Here is a 20,117-nt window from a genome sequence, read left to right on the forward strand (position 1 = left end):
ACAGACCAATATTTCTCATGACCATAGATGCAAAAATCCTCAACAAAATATTAGCAAACCAAATCAACAATGCATAAAATGATTACACACAATGACCAAGTGGGATTTATCCCATGTTTGTAAGGCTAGTTCAACATTCAAAAATCAATCAATATAATCCATCACATCAACAGAATAAAGAAGGAAAATCACATGATCATATCAATAGATGTAGAAAAAGCATATGATAAAATCCAATACTCATTCATGATAAAAACAGCAAACTAGGAACAGAGGGGAGCTTTCTCAACTTCATAAGGAACATCTACAAAAAAATCTACAGCAAATATAATGGTGAAAAACTAGAAGTTTTCCTGCTAGATCAGGAACAAGACAAGGGTGTTCCTTCTCACCATTCCTTTTCAACATTGTACTGAAAGCTAATGCAATAAGATAAGAAAAAGAAAAGTATACTGATTGGGAAGGAAAAAATAGAACTGTTTATGCTTGCAGAGAATATGATTGTCTATGTAGAAAATCTGATACAGTTGACCAAAAAAACCCAAACAACCTGCTGGAACTGATAAACAATTATAGCAAATCTGCAGGATACAATGTTAATATACAAAAGTCACTTTCCTATTTCCTATATAGTCACTTTCCGTTGATGAACATGTGTAATTTGAAATTAAAAACAATGTCATTTACATTAGCACCCCTCCAAATGAAATACTTAGGTAGAAATCTAACAAAATATGTACAAGATCTCTATGAGAAAAACTACAAAATACTAATGAAAGAAATCAAAGAAGAGCTAAATAGATATTCTATGTTCATGGATAGGAAGACTCAATATTGTCAAGATGTCAGTATTTCCCAACTAGATCTATAAATTCAATGCAATTCCAATCAAAATCCCGGTAAATCATTGTGTGGATATCAACAAACTGATTCTAAAGTTTATCTGGAGAGGCAAAAGACTCAGAATAGGTGACTTGATATTGAATGAGAAGAACAGAGTCAGAGCATAACCTGACTTCAAGACTACTGTAATGCTATAGTAATCAAGACAGTGTGGTATTGGTGAAAAACTAGACAAATAAATAAGTGAAACAGAATAGAGAGCCCAGAAGTAGACTCACATGAATATAGTCAATGGATCTTTGACAAAAGCGCAAAGGCAATACAATGGAGCAAATATAGTCTTTTCAACAAATGGTGCTGGAACAACTGGACATCCACATGCACAAAATAAAAAATATGAGTCTAGACACAGACCTTACATCCTTCACAAAAATTAACTCAAAATGGATCATAGGCCTAAATGTAAAACATGAAACTATACCTAGAAGATAACATAGGAGAAAACTTAGATGACCTTGGGTATAGTGTTGCCTTTTAGATACAACACCAAAGTCATGATCCATGGAAGAAGTAACTGATAAGTTGGACTTCATTAAAATTTAAATTGTCTGCTCTGTGAAAGATACTGTCAAGAGAATGACAAGTCAAGCCACAGAATGGGAGAAAATATTTGCAAAAGACATACCTGATAAGGACTGTTATCCAAAGGACTGAATGAACAAATAAACTGCGGAGCATCTAGACAATGGAATGTTACTCAGCACTAAAAAGAAATGAGCTATCAAGTCATGAAAAGACATGGAAGAACCTTAAATGTGTATTACTAAGTGAAAGAAAACAATATGAGAAGGCTACATACTGTACAATTCCAACTATATGATGTTCTGGAAAAGGTAAGACCATGGAGACAGTAAGAAGACCAATGGTTTCCAGGGATTGCAGGGAGAAAGGGATGGATAGGCAGAGCACAGAGGGTTTTTAGGGCAGTGAAACTACTCTGATACAAATATAATAATTGTTATATTTGTCAAAACCCATAGAATATAACACCAAGAGTGAACCCTAATGTAAACTATGGACTTTGGGTGATAATGATGTGTCAGTGTAAGCTTATCGATAATAACATGTACCCCTCTGTTGTGGGATTTTGGTAGTGGGAGACACTCTGTGTATGTAGGGACAGGGAGTACCTTCTCTATACCTTGCACTCAATTTTGCTGTGTAAAACTGCTCTAAGAAAGAAAGACTACTTAACAAAAAAAAAAAAGGAAAGGAGGGAAGGAGAGAGGGAGGTAAAGGAAGGAATGAAAGCAGTCTCCAGTCCCAAGCAATACTAAAATCCAGCAAAGTCCCTTCAGTTTCAAGACCTGAGAATAATCCTCTGTGATTCAAGGCTTTGCCCTCTGGGCCCAGCTCCACTCTTGGAGTCATTCTTCCTTTTTCTTGAAGGATAGAGCATGTCAACAGCTCAGTAGCTCTATCAGCCTGTTGCCTGCCTGTAGAATTTCAGAAGTCCAACAGCCCTTTTTCCGCTCCATCCCTTTCAGTTTAAGCTGTCAGTGTTTCTGCTGATTAACATTCTCAAAAAACTTGTGGGTCTCCCGTGTTTGTCATGGGGATCCACACCATAGACAAGAAGATCCTCCATAGATCCTTCCTGGGTAACCCCATCTCTATTCCTGGCTTCTGCTGAGATGGTTGAGTGCATCCATGAGGTCACACCCTTAATCTCTTCAGCCACACTGTTGGCTTTCTCACCAGTGCACACTTTCCCAACCATGAATCTCCTAATTTTAGCCTCTTTTGCTATCTGAACAGGCTGAGAATTTCCCAGATCATCAGGTGCTCATCATTTCTGTTTAACAGTTCCTTCCTCTATTTGTCTCTTCCCTCTCAAATGTTACTGTAAACAGCCAGGAGGTACCAGGCTACACCTTCAAAACTTTGCTTAGAAATCTATCTCTTCATGTTCATTTACAAGTTATGCTTTCCACCCAACAGTAGAATACAGTTCAGCTGAGTTCTCTGCCACTTTATAATAAATTTCCTCCAGTTTCCAATAACATGTTACTCATTTCCTTCTGAGCACTCACTGGCAGAGTTTTTAACATCCATATTTCTACTAATAGTCTATTCAAGACAGTTTAGGCTTTTTCTATCACGTGTCTCAAAACTTTTCAAGGCATTACCTAATTCTGAAGCCACTTCCTTATTTTTAGGTATTTGTTGCAGTGGCACCCCACTCCTGGGTAATAGAATCTGTATTTGTTTCCCGGGACCATAACAAAGTACTACGAACTGGGTGGCTTGAAACAACAGAAAGTTACTCTCATAGTTTCGGAGGCCAGAATTCTGAAATCAGGGTGTTGGCTGGGCTGCGTCCTCATATGGGCTCATCTGGGGCTCCAAGCTCATCCAGGTTGTTGGCAGAATTCAGCTCCTTGCAGCAGTGAGACTGAGGTCCTCATTTCCTTTCTGGCTGTCAGCTGGGCTGCTCTGAGCCCCTGGAGGTCACCCATGTTCCTTGCCACATGGCCCCTCCATCTTCACACTAGCAGCAGAGGCCAAATCCTTCTCATGCTGTGAACCTAGGACTCTCCCTTTGCAACCAGTTGGAGAAAACTACTTTTAAAGGAAGTCATGTGATTAGGTCAGGCCCACCTGGATATCTTCCTATCTTAAGGTCCACTGATCTGGGACTTTGATTCTATATATCTGCAAAATCCCTTTGCAACAGCACCTTATTAGTGTTTGATCAAATAACTGGGAGAGGCTGTGTGTACACCAGGGCAGGAATTTTGAGGGTATCTTAGGATCTGCCCCTCTCTTTCCAGCATCCAGGAAAGCTGTGGCCCGGCCCTCACTCCTCACCCACAAGGAGTAGACGCATCGACCCACAGTTCTGGCTCTCCTTGCTGTCTGTAGGACTTCAGTAAGTTACTTCCCACCTTTGAAGATTCATTTCTGCACCTATAACATGTGGATTCTGGAGATCCACTATCACAACCAGGCAGAGCCCCTGGCCCAGGCTTACTTCCTCTCTGTTTATCTGTGAGACACCCCCACCCCTGATGGCTGTGAGATGTCCTCACACTGGCTTCAGGAGCTAGGAGAGAGTGAAGAAAGGGCTTTATGAAGCCACTCCTGTTCCAGGAGGCTGTTAGTGCTGAGGGCCTGGGAGAAGTCCCCTTCCTCTCCTTCACACGTTTGAGGAAATGGAAGGAGCACAGTGAAGCCAATCTTGAGGGCTGCAGCTGTGGGGAAGAAACCCCCTCACCCTCTTGGCCTGGCGAGCGAGGTGACCAGGTGCCTTTGTCATGTCAAAAAGAACCTCTTGCTATGGTTCCAGCAGGCTATTTTCAGGGTGACAGCCAGACCAGAACCTGCAGCGGGCCAGGGAGGTACAGCTGGGGACTTCCAATGAAAATGGCCAGCTGGACACCAGCCCCATCCACAGAAATGTTCCTATTTGTTCCACATGTTCGGCGTGTTTTTAGTTTAATGGTTTCTATTGTGGTGCAGTGTTTCCAGCAGTAAAGTCAGGGCAGACAGGAGGTAACTGTGGGCCCAGGATCCCCACATAGCGAGTAGGGCACTGCCCAGTTGCCAGTGATCAGGGGTGTGAGTAAGGGTCTGAGAGGGGACATCATGGTTTGCTGCTGTTTGTGGGTGCAGCTCACGCCAACAGAAGGGCAGTGCAAAGGGAGAGGACAGCAGGAAGAGATGCAGACCTGAGGGGTGAGGCCTCTTTGGAGCTCACTCTGCTCCATGTGGGGTCCCTCAGCGCTCTGCATGCTGTGGATGGATTGGCGAGACAGTGTTTCTGATGGGGAGCTGGCTCTGCCTGATTGGAGAGCAAGTCCAGAGCACCCTGCCCTCTGGGGCTTGAATCTTGTCTGTTTGAAAGCAGGATCCCCTTGAGTTTAGTTCCTTCCCACAGCATTTCAGTGCAGTAGACATCAAGCATTTCTGACAGTCATCGAGCACAGGTGGTGAGCTCCTATCACTGGAGGTGTTCCAGGAACCAGGGCACTCTCAAACAGTGACTGTGCTTTTTTTGGAGAAACTGCCATAGGGACCTGTCCATCATGTAACATCATGTAATGCTGTGGTTCAAAAATCCGCCTTCCTACCTGCTTGTTACAAGAGGGTCCCTAACTCAAACTGCTCGTGTTTGGGCCTGAGACAAGTCTGGCCCTCCCGGCCAGCACTGAGATCATCACTTTGTTCAACAAACACCCCTCAGCTTCTGGGAGGGAAGAGAGGCAGTCCCTGCCTTGGAAGGGCTCAGCATCCATGGAGAGAGGGGCCGAGGCCCAAAGCGGGGCAGAGATCTTCTGATAGCACCCAGAGCACTAGGAGGCGCCCTCTGATTGAAACAGGACAGGGAGAACAAGCCAGGGCGTCTGAAGTTCTGGGTGAAGTTCTCAGTGCCGTTGACACATCTTGTGATGAATCAACTGACTGCATGGAGCAAAGCTCACCTGTCCAGTGCCTGGGAACCTTTCTGGAAATTGCCATGGAGTGAGTCTCTGGGAGACAGAGATGCAGATTCTCAAGGTGGCAGGCCCTCGGGACTACCGTCTTCTCTCTCCTCTTTGCACCAGGGCTGCAGGAACCCCGTGGGGAGGGGCCCACCTGTAGGAGGGTGCTTGGCAGAGGAAGCAGAGACAAGGCCCCAGTCTGTGTTCTCTGGTTTTGGCCCCCACTCCCCCTGGGGAGATAGGGCAGGTGGCTGCAGCATGCTGGTATTCAGGGTGAGCCCTAAGCAGGCCCAGAGGTGATACTGGAGCCCCCATTAGGGTCTAGGTGCATCAGCTATACCCACGTGCAGCTGGGTTCCTCCACCCTTCCAGTGGGGCCTGCCAGGGGTGAAGTGGGCACATTTATACCCATAAGGGCATGCCTGGCACACAGTTGGCATCAAACCCCATTTAGGGTCATGGCTACATGAAGTCCAGTTGGATGGCATGGGGGAGGGCTCCTGAGGGGGTATGCCACTGGGAAAAGCTATTTTTATTGCCCTAAACCTCAAGCCTCCAGCTTGGGTGTGTCTCTGAGCAGGGGAGTGGTGAGCATAGTGTGGTGGGAGTGAGGAAGCAGAAAGCAGAAGGCCTGGGCAGTGTCCTGGGGAGAGGGAGGGGTGGGTGTTCCTAAGGCCCCTTCCTGTAAAGAAGAAGGCCCCATTGCTTGGGACAAGAACAGTCCTGCAGGAGGGTGTCAGCGGTCCCTGTGGAAGGACTCCACACTTGGCACCCGCCTCTGACCAGTCTCTTATTTTAGAAAGAGGGCCGGACATTTTGTGCATTTGTACGACTGAAGTTGCTGTGTGCTTGGCATGACTAAATCGCAGACTCTCACCAAAAGCAGATGTTTATCTCCAGATGCCATCCCAGCGAGCACATGGCCTGAATAAATAAATAAATTACTCTGCAATTTCAGAAGTAAAGCATGCCTGTCAGTATTGGCTTTCAGTAATTTTCAAGGGAGAAAGTTCCAAAACAAAAGTCTGCTTGGATTTGGAAATGATACCTCCTTCAAAGCTTAATTCTTTCCTTATGTTCAGAGTCTGATAAAAATGAGATACAGATTGAGGCCTGTTTTAATACAGTCCTGCTATCTGTATAGTGCTAAAGGATCAAGATAAAATTTTGTGCGGGAAGTATTTTGCTCATTCATTTGTTGAGCACACTCACCTCTGAGTGTGGGCTTGCCTGGACCCCCGCCTCCGGACCCCTGGGAAGATGTGAGAGTGAGCTTATAGCCACAGCGAGGCAGAAGTGGGCTGGGCAGTGGTCAGATGGCAGGGAATTTGGACATGGGCAGGGGGAGGGCATCCAAGTGGAGGGGACAGGCGACGGAGGGGGCAGGGTGCAGCTGGTGCAGAGCTCAGGTGGCATCTCCCAGCAGCTGGAATCTGGAGTGTGTGGAAGGTGGGAAGGGGTGGGCTGTGAGCTGCTTTTCTTTATGAGGGAGGTCTTTGGTAAGCATCAGGGTGGGGGAAGCAAAGGACCCACACCCTCCAGGCACCACGCCTAGACAGGCAGACAGGGTGAAACCCTGACAGGTGTTCTGAAAACAGTAACTGAGGTGACACAGTGGTACCTGCACGGTGGTACACCGTGGAGCCTTCCGGACAAGTGTGTCTGCATGTAGGCCACTCTCAGCTTGGGCAGACATCAGCAGACCACGGGAGGCTCCCTGCTCCTTGATGAGGGTCCCACCTTCCTTTTTTTTTTTTAACTTTTTATTTTATATTGGAGTATAGCCGATTAACAGCGTTGTGATAGTTTCAGGTGCACAGCCAGGCAGGTCAGCCACACGTGTACATGTATCCATTCTCCCCCAAACTCCCCTCCCATCCAGGCTGCCACATAACATTGAGCAGAGTTCCCTGTGCTATACAATAGATCCTTAGGGTCCCACTTTCTGAGCAGACCCATGGCCTCCTCAAACCCTAACCTTCAGCTCCTCAGGCCTTGGTCACCAGGATTTGCACAGGATACTAACCAGGAGCCCTGCCCAGGGCCGGCCTCTCTCCCTCCCGATTCCAGAGCTGGGTTTGGTCAGGGGAGGCATGCCTGGGGTGTCCAAGGGTGCAGCAGGAACAGCCTTGTGGGGTGGAAGAGAGGGGGCTAGCCTGGCTCTAGGGCAGAGGAGCCAGTGGGAGAGAGTGTTCTGACCTGTAGCCCACCAGGCTCCCTTGGTGCTGTTGCTGTGTGTTCCTGAGCCTGGGTGAAGACACATCACAGGACAATGGTGTGTGTACGTGAGTGTGTGTGTGTGCATGTGTGTATTGGGTGGGGGGTCAGGTGTGTGCGATGGAGGGTATGTGGGTGGATTTAGAGGTGTGTGTGCATGGGTATGTGTGTGGGTTTCAGTGTGCATTAGTGTGTATGTTCATGGGTGTGTGTATATGTGTGTGTGCATGGTGTGTGCAAGGGTTTGGGTGTGTGTGTCAGTGTGTGCGCATGTGGTTTTAGGATTTGTGTGAGTGTGTGGATGAATGAATGTATGCATGAGTATGTACATGGATTTGGGTGTGGGACCTATGTGCATATGAAGGGTTTGGGGTGTGAGTGTGTGTGCATGGGTGTGTGAGAGGGTCTGGGTGGGTTGGGAGCCTGGACCAGGGTGCCCTGTGGCAGGACAAGGAGTTCTGCCTCCTAATAACTGAGGTCAGCCATGCTCTGTTCTGTCGTCGGGCAGTGGCTCCCAAAGAAGCTGTGCAGCCCTGGGCAAGGGTGGATCTGAGTCTGTCTGCTCCAGACTTTCCCCTCTACCACCCACAGTACATTAGTTGCAACATCTGAATTAGGAAATGTGAGTATTCTAAGCCACGGCGGTTGAGGGAATGGTGCTCGTTTGGGTGGCGTGCCCAAGATACTCAGCAGCCACTACTGTCAGCTGCACATTGGTGTCCCTTAGGGAGATGGAAACCTGTGTCTGGGGCAGAAGTGTTGTCGTCTCAGAGGGACTTGAGTTTGGTCTCCATGTGTGTGGTCAACTCTTGCTCCTTGCCCACTCCAGATCCAGCGTGTGATACACGTGCTCTGTGTGGGCTCTGGCTTCCCATCCAGGTGTGTGGTCCTTCCGTCTGATGTTGAAGCCTTCCTATTGGTGACAGCCAGGTTGTACTGGCACTAGTAACCATCATTCTCTTTTTCATACTCTGTGCACTCCCCATGCAACAGTTGACTAGTACCACCTCAGCACAGAGCACAGCAGTCCTTGGACTACATCACTCCATCTGAGTGGCCCGCCAGTGTGAGTCACAGGTCACAGCGCCCAGTAACTACGGAAGACCAGCAATCTGTGCCCTATCCAGTGGACACCAAACAGTACTGCTTTCATCAAGTTTTGGGGCCACCATACGAACTTTTTACTCTTCTCCCAGTCTTCTGCTTCAGTCACAGACCCTGGACCTTTCACACCCCAGGGAGGAGTTTCCCAGGATGTGGGACTTTGGCATGAACACTAGGATGTCACTTCCCTGTCCTGGGACCTGAGGAACCCTAGTGAATGCAGGGTCCACATGGTCCCTCTGAAAAGGCACAGCGGTAAAGAAATTCATTAGCCAAAGTGGCTTCACAGCGCTAAAACCTCCCACGTGTGTTTCTCAAATAAGCAAGGCACACACATCCTTTGTGGGGCATACTACGCTAGTTTCCTGTGCTCTCCCAGCTCCACCTCCACTGCTTCCTCCCTCCATGGGAGAGGGACCGCATGCTCATCAGAGCACTCCAAGGACTAGCTGGGAAGGGCACAGGATGTGCACAGCCACGGGGCTCCCTTCGGCCCATCTGCTGCTGGCTTTGAGCGGCCCAATGCCCCACCGGACACCAGGGGCCCTGTTCTTAATGCACCACCCAGGGAAACGGGTCGAGCTCTGGACTCTGGGAAGGCTGAGGAAGCTGGCTCAGACATAGAATTTCTCTTGGAAGGACAGGAGTTGTGGCACCCCAAGTTCTCTGCAGACCAGCAGAGAACGGTATCACCATCTTCCCCGCTATCACCCCCCACTCCTGCCTCCCAGGGCGGGGTGCCACTCCTAGCTGGCCAGGCTTTGGCTCCTGGCTGGCTGAGAGCTAAGGATGGGGGAAGGAAATGTGCAGTGAGACAGCTACGCCAGCTCACCTAGGCCCAGGCTCCAGACAGGGATGGTGACTCCCGCGGGTGGGCCCACACCCAGCTCCTCACTCTAAGGGGCAGTAGGACCCTCATGGCCTCATCTCTTGGACCCCGTCCTCCCTGAGTGCTGTCAGTTCCTCCCCAATTGCTGTTGGTCCCACTCCCCACTGCAGTATACGCAGTGCCTTGTTACAGCCAAAGGAAGCCTTTGGGCCAAACTTTCCACTGAGGAAAGGGAGGCTGCTGTCCGTCCTCCCTTCCTAAGCCTGGCTCATCTTCTCCTTGAGTGATGGACGATACTGCACAGAGCTCAAGGAGAGGCAGCTGAGGAGGGTTTAGGAGGAAGAGAGGCTCCTGGTTTAATCCCCACCCCCTGACAAAGGGAAGGGAAGCTGAGGTTCTGCAGAAGGAGAGTGAACCATCCCCTAGGCCGCCCAGGGCCCCGCTGTGGTGAGAGCCAAAAACAGTCTTACCCTGAGAAGGAGCATAGGGCAGACAACCTCTGAGTCCACCCTCTGGGCAGAACCATCCTGCCCAGGAGGTCAGGCGTTTCTCCCCAACTGTAGTCCTGTATTTTCAGGTCTTCACTGAAAGAGGCCAAATGAGTTTCAAAAGGTTTAAGGAAATCAAAATTAAAAAGTAGAAAAATTCACAAATACGGAATCTGCAAATAATGAGGGTCAACTAATTAATGGTTTGTGTTTACTTTCTCTCAGGAAGGATCATGCTGGCTTAAAATAAAAACATGTATATGGAATGCTTAAAACTGGAAAAAAGCTTAGGAAACTCTGGCTTGTGGAGGAGGAAACAAACCAGGATACTGGGTGGAGTCACCTCGGGAGGCTAGGCCAAGGCCAAACGGGCATGTGAATACCTACTTTTGTCATATCTCTGGATGAATGTGGGCAAGCTGAAGAGTTCACGGCAGAAATAGGTTTTTCCCACACACCACCTTCCATGCAGAGCTGTCTGGGGTCCTTCTTTAAGGTACTAACTGCATGCTGCAGTTCTGGAACCCTCCTGGTTCTTCCGTGACCCACAAACATTGGAACTAAATGTCTGCATAGATTAGGGATGGCTCCAGGGTCCTTGCAAGTGTTGGGTGCTTCTTTACTGACTTCTCTAATTTATAATTAAAAATGCAAGCAGCTGTGTGGAGCTTTGCAACACAAGTTTTCCTTCCCTGGAGCTTCTGGATCAGTGTCTTGATATTGCAAGGCAAACTTAAAAACAAGACATTAAATTTCCTGTAAAACCAACAAAATAAATTGTAGCTGAGACTGACCATAAAACAGCCTCTTCCTTGACTACCATGGTAAAAGTCACAGTTTAAACACGTAGTAGTAAGTATATCATTAGACTGCTTTGAAATCAAGCTTTAAATCCCTGATCTCCTCTCTGGGATTGTTCTTCAATTGCAATTCTCATCTTATTTATGGATTGACCATTAAACATTAATTCCTATGATAATAACTGGTCCTGAAGAACTGTTTGCAGTAGTAACTGTGCAGACACATTCTCACCAGGTGCCCTGCAGGGTGGGAGCCTGTGCACGTCCCCTCCAGAACTGATGTTTGCCTTTTAGTACACCTTGTGGTGATATACTCAAAACTATTTTAGCAGATATTCTTTGTGAGAGGAAAGAAGAGGGGAAATTTATGCTGGAAAAATAGTTTTCTTCCCTAGTTACTTTTTAATCTACATAAGGAAAAGGAGATTATTTTCAGGTAAAACTCTAACTTGCAGACACAGCTAGAGTGTTTGACTCTGGAAGCCCATGCTCCAAGGGCCATCAGAAGAACTTTCTGGCCACGCATGCCCTGAGGAGCAATGCCAACCATGAGCTGCTGTCAAGTTTCACGTCTTCCTATGATGTCAGGTACATTTGTAATGTTACGCAATGTTTCTATACATTCAGGATTTTGTCACACAAACTTCCTTCCCATGGAACTGGGCCCAGAAGGAGGAGGTTGTGTCTCCATCACCTTTGGTGGCCACTCCATGGAAGCAAGCCTTCCATCACATGGGCTCCTGGAGCATGTGCTAATCCACTAAAACCAATGTGGGAGAGCTGTTCTGGGACTTCATCCCCCACCAACTCAGAGGTAATTATGCAGTTATTTATTCATATGTGCATGTGTGTGCGCACACAGAGGCATACACACACACAGACACATATGTGCAGACAGACTCAGGCACATGATGCTCATGGAGACACACAGATATGAGGAGACCTGCAGTCCCACACAGAAACATGCAGACACACAGACACATGGAAACGTGCAGGCACATGCAGACAGGCACACACACAGCATATACTCAATGTACCTTGTTCCAAAAGTTTTTAGAGCAGCTTCTAAAGGATGCATAAAATATCTCAGAAAATAGATTAGTTACAAGAAAGAAAATTTGGGAAAAGGATAGTGACTTCAGATGGAGGTAGGAATAAAAGCTAACAGAAAGCGTAACGATGCTAATGCAGTGACAGCTAGCTCTCCTACATTACTCACCATGTGCCTGGGCTGAGGCATGTGTGATTATCCTGCATTTCCCAGGTGAGAAGCTGCATGTCCAGCCACCTCTTCGGGCATCTTTTGATGGTGTCATCATGTGAAGCACGGAACCCTCCATCAGGAACCCCTCTGAGCCACGTTTGTGACCAGCACCAGGCAATGCCTCGCACAGGTCGGTGCCTCTTGGTGACAGAACGGGATTCCCTCCTGAGGTCTCTGTGTGTGTGCTCTGCTCCCGCAGCCTGTGTTTGGCATCTCTCATGCCCCAGATGAATGCTGTGGCTTTGGCATTTACAAAGGCCATTGCTGGAGCATTGTGGGCTGTTCTCTTGGGCCCAAATATGGTTTGGAGTCAGAGAAGATATTTTCAGGGGGGGTGGGGCCTGGCTCATGTTTGGACACCCCCTGTGTCACCATCTCTGTCCTTTTTGTTCAGAGGAATGATTGGCAGCCAAGAGACCTGTCCCAGCTGTGCGGCCATGTGGTCCCAGGCATTTCCTTCCCTCTCCAGGCCTTTCCAGCTTGGCCACCTGGTCAGTAAGGGCCTGCTGCTTCTTGGGCCCTTTATTTATTTATTTTTTGAGGCAAGGAATACGACTTTATTTGGAAAGCTGGTAGATCGAGAAATGGCAGACTAGTGTCTCTGAAAAACCATCTTCGGGCCCTTTAAATGAGCTTGTTTTTCTGGTCAGACTAGACTCCGCACTCACATGATGGGAATAGAAACCACAGGCGGGACCTCAGAACAAAACAGGTGCAAATCCTCAACTGATAGATGCCACCTGGCAGCCTGGAAAAGCTAGAGTGGAAGAGAAGCAAAAACTCAGGTAAAACCCCACCAAGTGAAGAGGATCCTCATGGGGCAGGTGCATGATCAGGATCCTGCCAGAGTCTTTGCAGCACTCATACTGTCTGAAGCTCTCCTGTTTGCTTAAATCCTTATCCGTCCCCACCCAACAACTGCGGTATAAGACCCATAAGACCTGGGACTTTATCCAAAATTATTGATGAGTGAGTTGGAGGTTCCATCTCAGGTGCCCATCGGGCCTCATTGGCAGCCTGAGTGAGGTGGAGCAGCCCAAATGAGAGGGAGCAGCCTGAGTGAGAGGGAGCAGCTTGGGTGAGGTGGAGCAGCCCAAATGAGAGGGAGCAGCCTGAGTGAGGTGGAGCAGCCCAAATGAGAGGGAGCAGCCTGAGTGAGAGGGAGCAGCCTGGGTGAGGTGGAGCAGCCCAAATGAGAGGGAGCAGCATGAGTGAGAGGGAGCAGCCTGAGTGAGAGGGAGCAGCCTGGGTGAGGTGGAGCATCCCAAATGAGAGGGAGCAGCCTGGGTGAGGTGGAGCAGCCCAAATGAGAGGGAGCAGCATGAGTGAGAGGGAGCAGCCTGAGTGAGGTGGAGCATCCCAAATGAGAGGGAGCAGCATGAGTGAGAGGGAGCAGCCTGGGTGAGGTGGAGCAGCCCAAATGAGAGGGAGCAGCATGAGTGAGAGGGAGCAGCCTGGGTGAGGTGGAGCAGCCCAAATGAGAGGGAGCAGCATGAGTGAGAGGGAGCAGCCTGAGTGAGAGGGAGCAGCCTGAGTGAGGTGGAGCATCCCAAATGAGAGGGAGCAGCCTGAGTGAGGTGGAGCAGCCCAAATGAGAGGGAACAGCATGAGTGAGAGGGAGCAGCCTGGGTGAGGTGGAGCAGCCCAAATGAGAGGGAGCAGCCTGGGTGAGGTGGAGCAGCCCAAATGAGAGGGAGCAGCCTGAGTGAGAGGGAGCAGCCCAAATGAGAGGGAACAGCATGAGTGAGAGGGAGCAGCCTGAGTGAGGTGGAGCATCCCAAATGAGAGGGAGCAGCATGAGTGAGAGGGAGCAGCCTGGGTGAGGTGGAGCAGCCCAAATGAGAGGGAGCAGCCTGGGTGAGGTGGAGCAGCCCAAATGAGAGGGAGCAGCATGAGTGAGAGGGAGCAGCCTGGGTGAGGTGGAGCAGCCCAAATGAGAGGGAGCAGCCTGGGTGAGGTGGAGCAGCCCAGGCGAAGTGGAGCAGGTAGTGAGACAGAGGCCTCAGGAGAGGAGAAGGTCCAAGGCCTGCACATGTGTACTTCACTCTCTGAGCAACAGCATGCTGGAGTTGAGTCACAGCTATAGCCCCCCAAGGGACAGTTTGAAGGGTGCTCAGCTGTCATACTTGGTTGTTTCTGTCCAAGCCTCATCAACCATGCGGTTTCCTTTAATGAGGACAGGAGCACATCGCGTAAATCTTTCCCATCCTCCCCAGTGGCCCCCGGTGGCTTTAATCTAGCTGATTATGGTCTCTGTTACAACTAGGTACTTAACTCTGCCATCGTAGAGTAGAAGCAGCCAGTGACCATACAGAAACAAAGGGGTGAGGCTGTTCCAATGAAACTTCACTTATAAAACAGGTGGCAGCCAGACTTGGCCCACGGGCCATAGTTTACCAACCCGTCCTACATCATCTCATCAGTTTACACTCCTGCCCTCTCCTGCTGCACAAGCTTGGCCAAGACCCCCAAAGAACCGGGATAGTTCCTCCTCTCAGAGCTCAGCACAGGCTGTTCCTCCACATAGCCTCCTGGCCCACTGGACCCCAGGGCTTCATCCCTCAGAAGGGCTAAAAGAGGTGGGCTGCTGCCCAGGGTCTCACCCAGTGCTGCTGCCTCTGGCCCCGCATTGTCTCTTGAAAGTTTTTGGAAAGTCCTGAATGGTGAGGTACTCAGAGCATCTGATTTCACACATCCTCGACAGACTTCAAAAACAGGAGTGGCTGGGATCTCTGCTTCCTTCTCTGGAGTTAGCCTGTCTTAGCATCCAGAGGGTGGGCTTCTTGAGGGCCGTGTTGGTTTTCTGGGTGTCCTCCCCTCAAAGAGCCAGTTGAAGGAGGAGCCTCAGCTGTAGCACCCAGCACATCAGTGGAGTTGCTGGGTCACCGAGGGGAGGGGCTTCAGGGATGCAGGTGGGTTGGGCAGGGGAAGGGGTGACACCCTCCAGCACCTGAGGCTCACTCCTTCAGGGTCTGTGCGGCTCTGACCCCTCCCTGCCTCACCTGGGTTTCAAGGTACAAATACAGATTCCTGGGCCCCACAACAGATCAGGACCAGAACCCTAGGGAGCCCAGAGATCTGCATTTGCAGCCTAATGACCCTGAAGCCTGTGGCGTGTGAACCCCTTTCTCCAGAAGCGATAGTACCCAGTTACTAAGACCCCTTGCCCTGAAAAATGTCCGACGGAAGTACTCCTTGTTCCACATGACCCACACAACCAGGGAGTGGTCACCCATCATGGCAGTGTGCCCTGGCCGTGGGCTCCATGACTGGGGTTAGGGTAGAGTAGGCTAGAGGACTCACCTGTGGTAGGGTCTGGAGGGTGTGGCCCAGGGCCTGTGGGTGCAGTAGAGGGGCCAAGGGAGACTGCTGAGAAGGCCGCAGGGTGGCCAGGGCCCTGGTAGGGGAGGGAGCCTCAGTGTGGACACCGCTGAGCTTTCCCTAAGGGGTGGTCCAGAGGCACTAAGACAGGTATCACTGAACTTGTATGGACCAGCTGGCCTGCCTGGGGTGGGAGATGGCTCCCTGCCAGCCCAGGGTGGGCTATGATGCTGGGTACATGGGCCAGGGGCTTCCAAGTCCTGGGCCCCACCCTCAGGCAGCAATCTGGTGTCCACTGGGGGAAGCCAACACTACAGGCAGGTTTGCTGACCCCCCATGGCCATCTACCCTAGGCAGGTGTGGCTTGGCCCTGTCTGACTCTCCTCCTGCTCCTCGCCTGTCTTGAGTCAGCACAGGTGCAGAGGTGTTGATGAGGCTGAGGTGCTATGGGGGAGGTCCCACCCTTCCTGGGACTCCCCAGTCCACACTGAGCGGGCTGTCAACAGTCTCTGAGAAGACACCACTGGTGGTCCCCTCATCCCTACAGGACAGAGTCTCTGCTCCTGTCCTACTGCACTCTCTCTCTGTGCACCCTGTCCTGGTCACCCCCAACTACCCCACCTGCCCTTATACTTTTTATTGAGGTGAAATTTGCATAACATGCAAGTAACCATTTTTAAGTAACCATTTTAAGTTCAGTGGTGTTTGGTGCGTTCACAATGTTGTGAAGCCACCATCTTTATCTAGTTCCAGAACATTTTGTTACCCCCAAATAAAATGCCAATAAACAGTTTCTCCCCATTCCTTTCTCCCTGGCCCCTAGCAACCGCCAACTTGCTTTCTGTCTCTGTGAATTTGCCTACTCTGGACATTTCATATAAATGGAATAAAATGTGGTCTTTTGTGTCTGGCTTCTTTAACTTAGCACAATATTCTTGAGATTCATCCATGTTGTGGCATGTGTCAGTACTTCATTCCTTTTTATGGCTGAATGATCCACTGGTGGATATTGGGCTGTTTTCATTTTTTGGCTATTGTGAATAGTGCTGCTGTGAACATGGGTGTACCTGTATTTGCTCGAGTCCCTGTTTTCAGTCCTAGGGACTCCATCACCTAGCAGTGAAGTTGCTGGGTCATATGGTAATTCTATATTTAACTTTTTGAGAAACCATCATTCTGTTTTCCACAGTGGATGTACCACTTTACATTCTCACCAGCAGTGTACACAGATTCCAATTTCTACACGTCCTTGCTGACAGTTGTTATTCCTCCCCCACACACCCTTTTTCTTGTATCTCAGCATGTGTAAAGTAGTATTTTGTTGTGGTTTTAATTTGCACGACCCTAATGACTGATAATAATGAACATCTTATTATGTGCTTGCTGACCATTTGTATATCGTCTTTAAAATGTCTATTAGTCCTTTGCCCATTTTAACTGGGTTGTTTGTCCTTTTGTTGGTGAGTTGAAAGAATTCCTTATATATTCTGTATACTAAACTCTTTTCAGATATATGATTTACAAAATTTTTCTTCTGTACATTGTCTTTCACTTTATTAATAATGTCCTCTGATACACAAAAGTTTTTAATTTTGATGAAGTCTATTTTTCTTTTATTGCTTGTAGTGTCATATCTAAGAATTCATTGCCAAATCCCAGATCATGATTTGTCCCTGTGTTTTCTTCTGTGAGTTTTATAGTTTTACATCTAGGACCCATTTTGATTAATTGAGGTGGGAGGTTAATTTGAGGTAGGGGTCCAACTCCATCTTTTGTGTGTGGCTATCCAGTTGTCCCAGCATCATTTGTTGATGAGATTCTTCTTTTCCCAAATGGTCTTTGTACTCCTGGTGAAATCCACTGGCCATAGATGCTTGATGTGTCCCTGTACTCCCAGCTCCATCCCATTGGTCCTACGTCTATCCCTATGCAACAACCTGCCTTGCATTTGAACCACCACTGTTCCCTCAGCTTCACCAGGACTCACATTCTTCCTGGGTACCTGGGTCCTGAGCCTCTTCCCAGCTTTACCTCTGATTTACTGTCCCTGCCTGAAGGGGGGTTAGACATGCTTTACACTAAGTCTACTCTAGCTGTGGCCTGTGGGTATCTGTGCTGGCCCTTCTCCACCACTGTTACCTGTGTCCATCCTGGGTAGTGCCCCACTAATGAGGAGGGCAGTGGGTCCTTCTCACCCACTTCTCACCCTCCTCCCCTCCTTCCACCTCCATGCAGTTGGCCCTTTCCTGAGCGGGGCTGGGCCTGGGTCCCTGCTCCATGTTCAAGTCTCAGAGCAGAGGTCCAGCACCCCTCATCCATGAGCCATCCTGGTCGGGAGTGTGGTCCCATCAAAACCCTAGGGCTTATGGGGAAGCCCCAGATCTGGGAATTCAGGACTTGTTGGTGAGCCTGTGTATGTACATGTAAAGGCCCAGTTCTGACACCCACGCCCATGGGCTCAGCTCCCAGCTCGACCACGTCCATGGTCTGACCCTGGACTGGCTGCCCACCCTGTAGTAGACAGTGACCTAGTGCCGTGAGGGGCTGAGCCCATCTTTTCTACCCCTGCTTGGGCCTGAGCCTTCAGAGCCCCTGGGAAGACTGCAGCCAGGGTGAGTCACTGCTGATTAAACTAGGCAGGAATTTCCTGGGTGGGGTTATGTTCCTGGAACAGTCCTGCCCTCAAGAGGCATGTGGGGACAGATAACCACTGCTCAGGTATAGGGTTATAGATAACCACCTGAGAGGCTTGGCATTGCAGAGTGGAAGCCTGTAGGAACTGGACCCTGAGGGCAGACCGCAAGCTGACCCGATAGAGGGGACAGGGAGGGTGTGGGGGGCAACTGAAACTCAAAGTCCAGAGAAGAGGATGGCTTGTATGTATGAAGGCGGGCACAGCTGGTGTGACCAGAGCACATGTGAACCTGAATTCTTATGAGTTCTTATGAGTGTCATCACATGTGTGCAAGTGTACCTGTGCATGTGCAAATATGTGCATATATGTACAAGTGTGCATACATGCAAGTGTTTGTGTGTGTGACTGCATGCGTGTGGGTGTAATGTATACATGTAATTGCATGTGTGCAAGCATGCCAGAGTGTGTGCAATGTGTTCATGTACGTGAATGCATGTCTGAAAATGCTCATGTGTGTACGTGTATATTGTGTGAACATGACTGCATGTATGCCAGTGTGCTCGTGCATGCAAGTGTACTAGTGTGAGTGCATGCATGTGTGAATACAAGTGTGTGAGTGTGTTGTGCAAGTGCACCTACAAGTGCATGTGTATGCATATGCAACTGTTCATTTGTATGTTTGCCCGTGTGTGAGTACAAGTGTGTGTGTGTGTGCACAGTGCATATGTATGAGTATGTGTGTGCATGTGTGCATTCCAGAGTACCTGCTTGTGTGTCCAGTATGGACCAATGCCCTAGATGGTTGATAAAGGGCAGGGGCTCCAGCAACACCCTCCAGGTGGACATCCTGCAGCATCAGTGAGGCCTCCTAGGGTGTGGAGCAGAATTGCTATAGATTGGTGCAGACAGGCTCCTAGAACCCAGGTGGTGAGGACCAGGGTCAGATGGAGGCTGAGAGCTATGGTCCAAACAGTAAGAGGGATAAGCCCAGAGCACAAGTGAAATGGACAGATAGGTGGGTACCCAAGGGAAGTGGTGACCCTCAGTTGAGAGTCAAGAGGTCTCAGGACTTGGGAGCAAGAGACCCTGTCCTGCCAGATTCCAGGTAATCTGGAATCACAGAACCCCATGGCCGGGTTGGACATGGGCCTGAAGTGTCCCTCTCAAGGACGGGTCCTGGCTGGCTCCCAGACTGTGGAGCAGGGTCAGCCCCACCTCCTGAGTCCCTGTTGGTCTCAGCTAAGGTTTGGACCATCCTCCAGCACAGCCTGGCTGGCACTTGTCCCCAGGGTCCTGAGCCCCATGACCAAGATCTCCCAGGGCCACCAGCCACCCAACCTGTGCTGCCTTAGGGCCTCCCCTACAGCTGTAAGAGCCCTGGTACCTGAAGGCAAAGGGTCCCAGGACCTAGAACAGTCTCTAGCTTTCTCCTCAGTGAGACCCAGTGCAACCCCAGGAGGCCCCTGGGGTCAAGAAGCCCTAGGGGAACGTGCCCCAGGGCAGGTGGGGAATAAGGAGAAGTGGACACTGGGCATGAGGCCCAGCCTAGAACAGGAGCTCAGTGCCCCCTGCCCCACCTGCCCTTCTCCCAGCAGGCCCCACCAAGAGGCCACAGGGTCAGGAATAAGACCAGGTCTGAGAAGAGGGGCAGCATGTTTGGCCAGGGGCAAGCTTCATTTCCTGTTCTAGAGAATGAAGACTCATGGCAGCTTCCCTAGTGGGCCTCAGGGACAGTGGCTGAGGCCTCTGCTCTCTGGAGGGACATGCCAGTGTGAATCTCCCCTGTCACCAGGGCCAGGCTGGGAGCTAAGAACCAGGGGCACCAATGGCCCCTTCATGGTGCCCCCAAGAAAAGTGCACAGGACACAACCCCTGTACCCACACACAGCTCCACACATGTGCACAGCAAGGCCACAATCCCTGCTGTGCATGCATGGCATGTCCTGAGGACCAGCTTCCCTGGGGTCAGTCTTTCCCCATCCCTTTAACCTTCGTCTGTACAGTGCCAAGGAGACCCCGCAGTGGTGTGGGGAGGACGTAGCAACCTCCAGGCAGGTGGTGCAGGGAGCTCTGCAGCAAGCAAGGACACTGGACCCTGGTCATTCCAGCTTGGGTCTCCTGGACAAGGGACG

The 20,117-nt window shown here is 49.9% G+C and overlaps 1 protein-coding gene across 6 annotated transcripts in view; it reads left to right on the plus strand.

The window, feature by feature from the left end:
* The window catches only part of SNAP47 (synaptosome associated protein 47), a 157,653-nt gene that overhangs the window by 70,424 nt on the left and 67,112 nt on the right, over positions 1 to 20,117 (plus strand). Inside the window, exons 6-7 of one of the 6 annotated variants that reach the window (XR_005019222.1) lie at positions 3,678 to 3,775; positions 8,374 to 10,931. The exons of 1 other annotated variant lie outside the window; for it this stretch is intronic. The gene's annotated coding sequence lies outside the window, so the exon portion shown is untranslated. Of the gene's footprint in view, positions 1 to 3,677; positions 6,724 to 8,373; positions 10,932 to 20,117 lie in introns of those variants that run through there. 4 more of the 6 variants (XR_005019223.1, XR_005019224.1, XM_036846052.1 and 1 more) reach the window with 4 other exon arrangements.

The sequence above is a fragment of the Balaenoptera musculus genome, chromosome 3 (assembly GCF_009873245.2).
Source record: "Balaenoptera musculus isolate JJ_BM4_2016_0621 chromosome 3, mBalMus1.pri.v3, whole genome shotgun sequence".
In the NCBI taxonomy this organism is placed as follows: domain Eukaryota; kingdom Metazoa; phylum Chordata; class Mammalia; order Artiodactyla; family Balaenopteridae; genus Balaenoptera; species Balaenoptera musculus.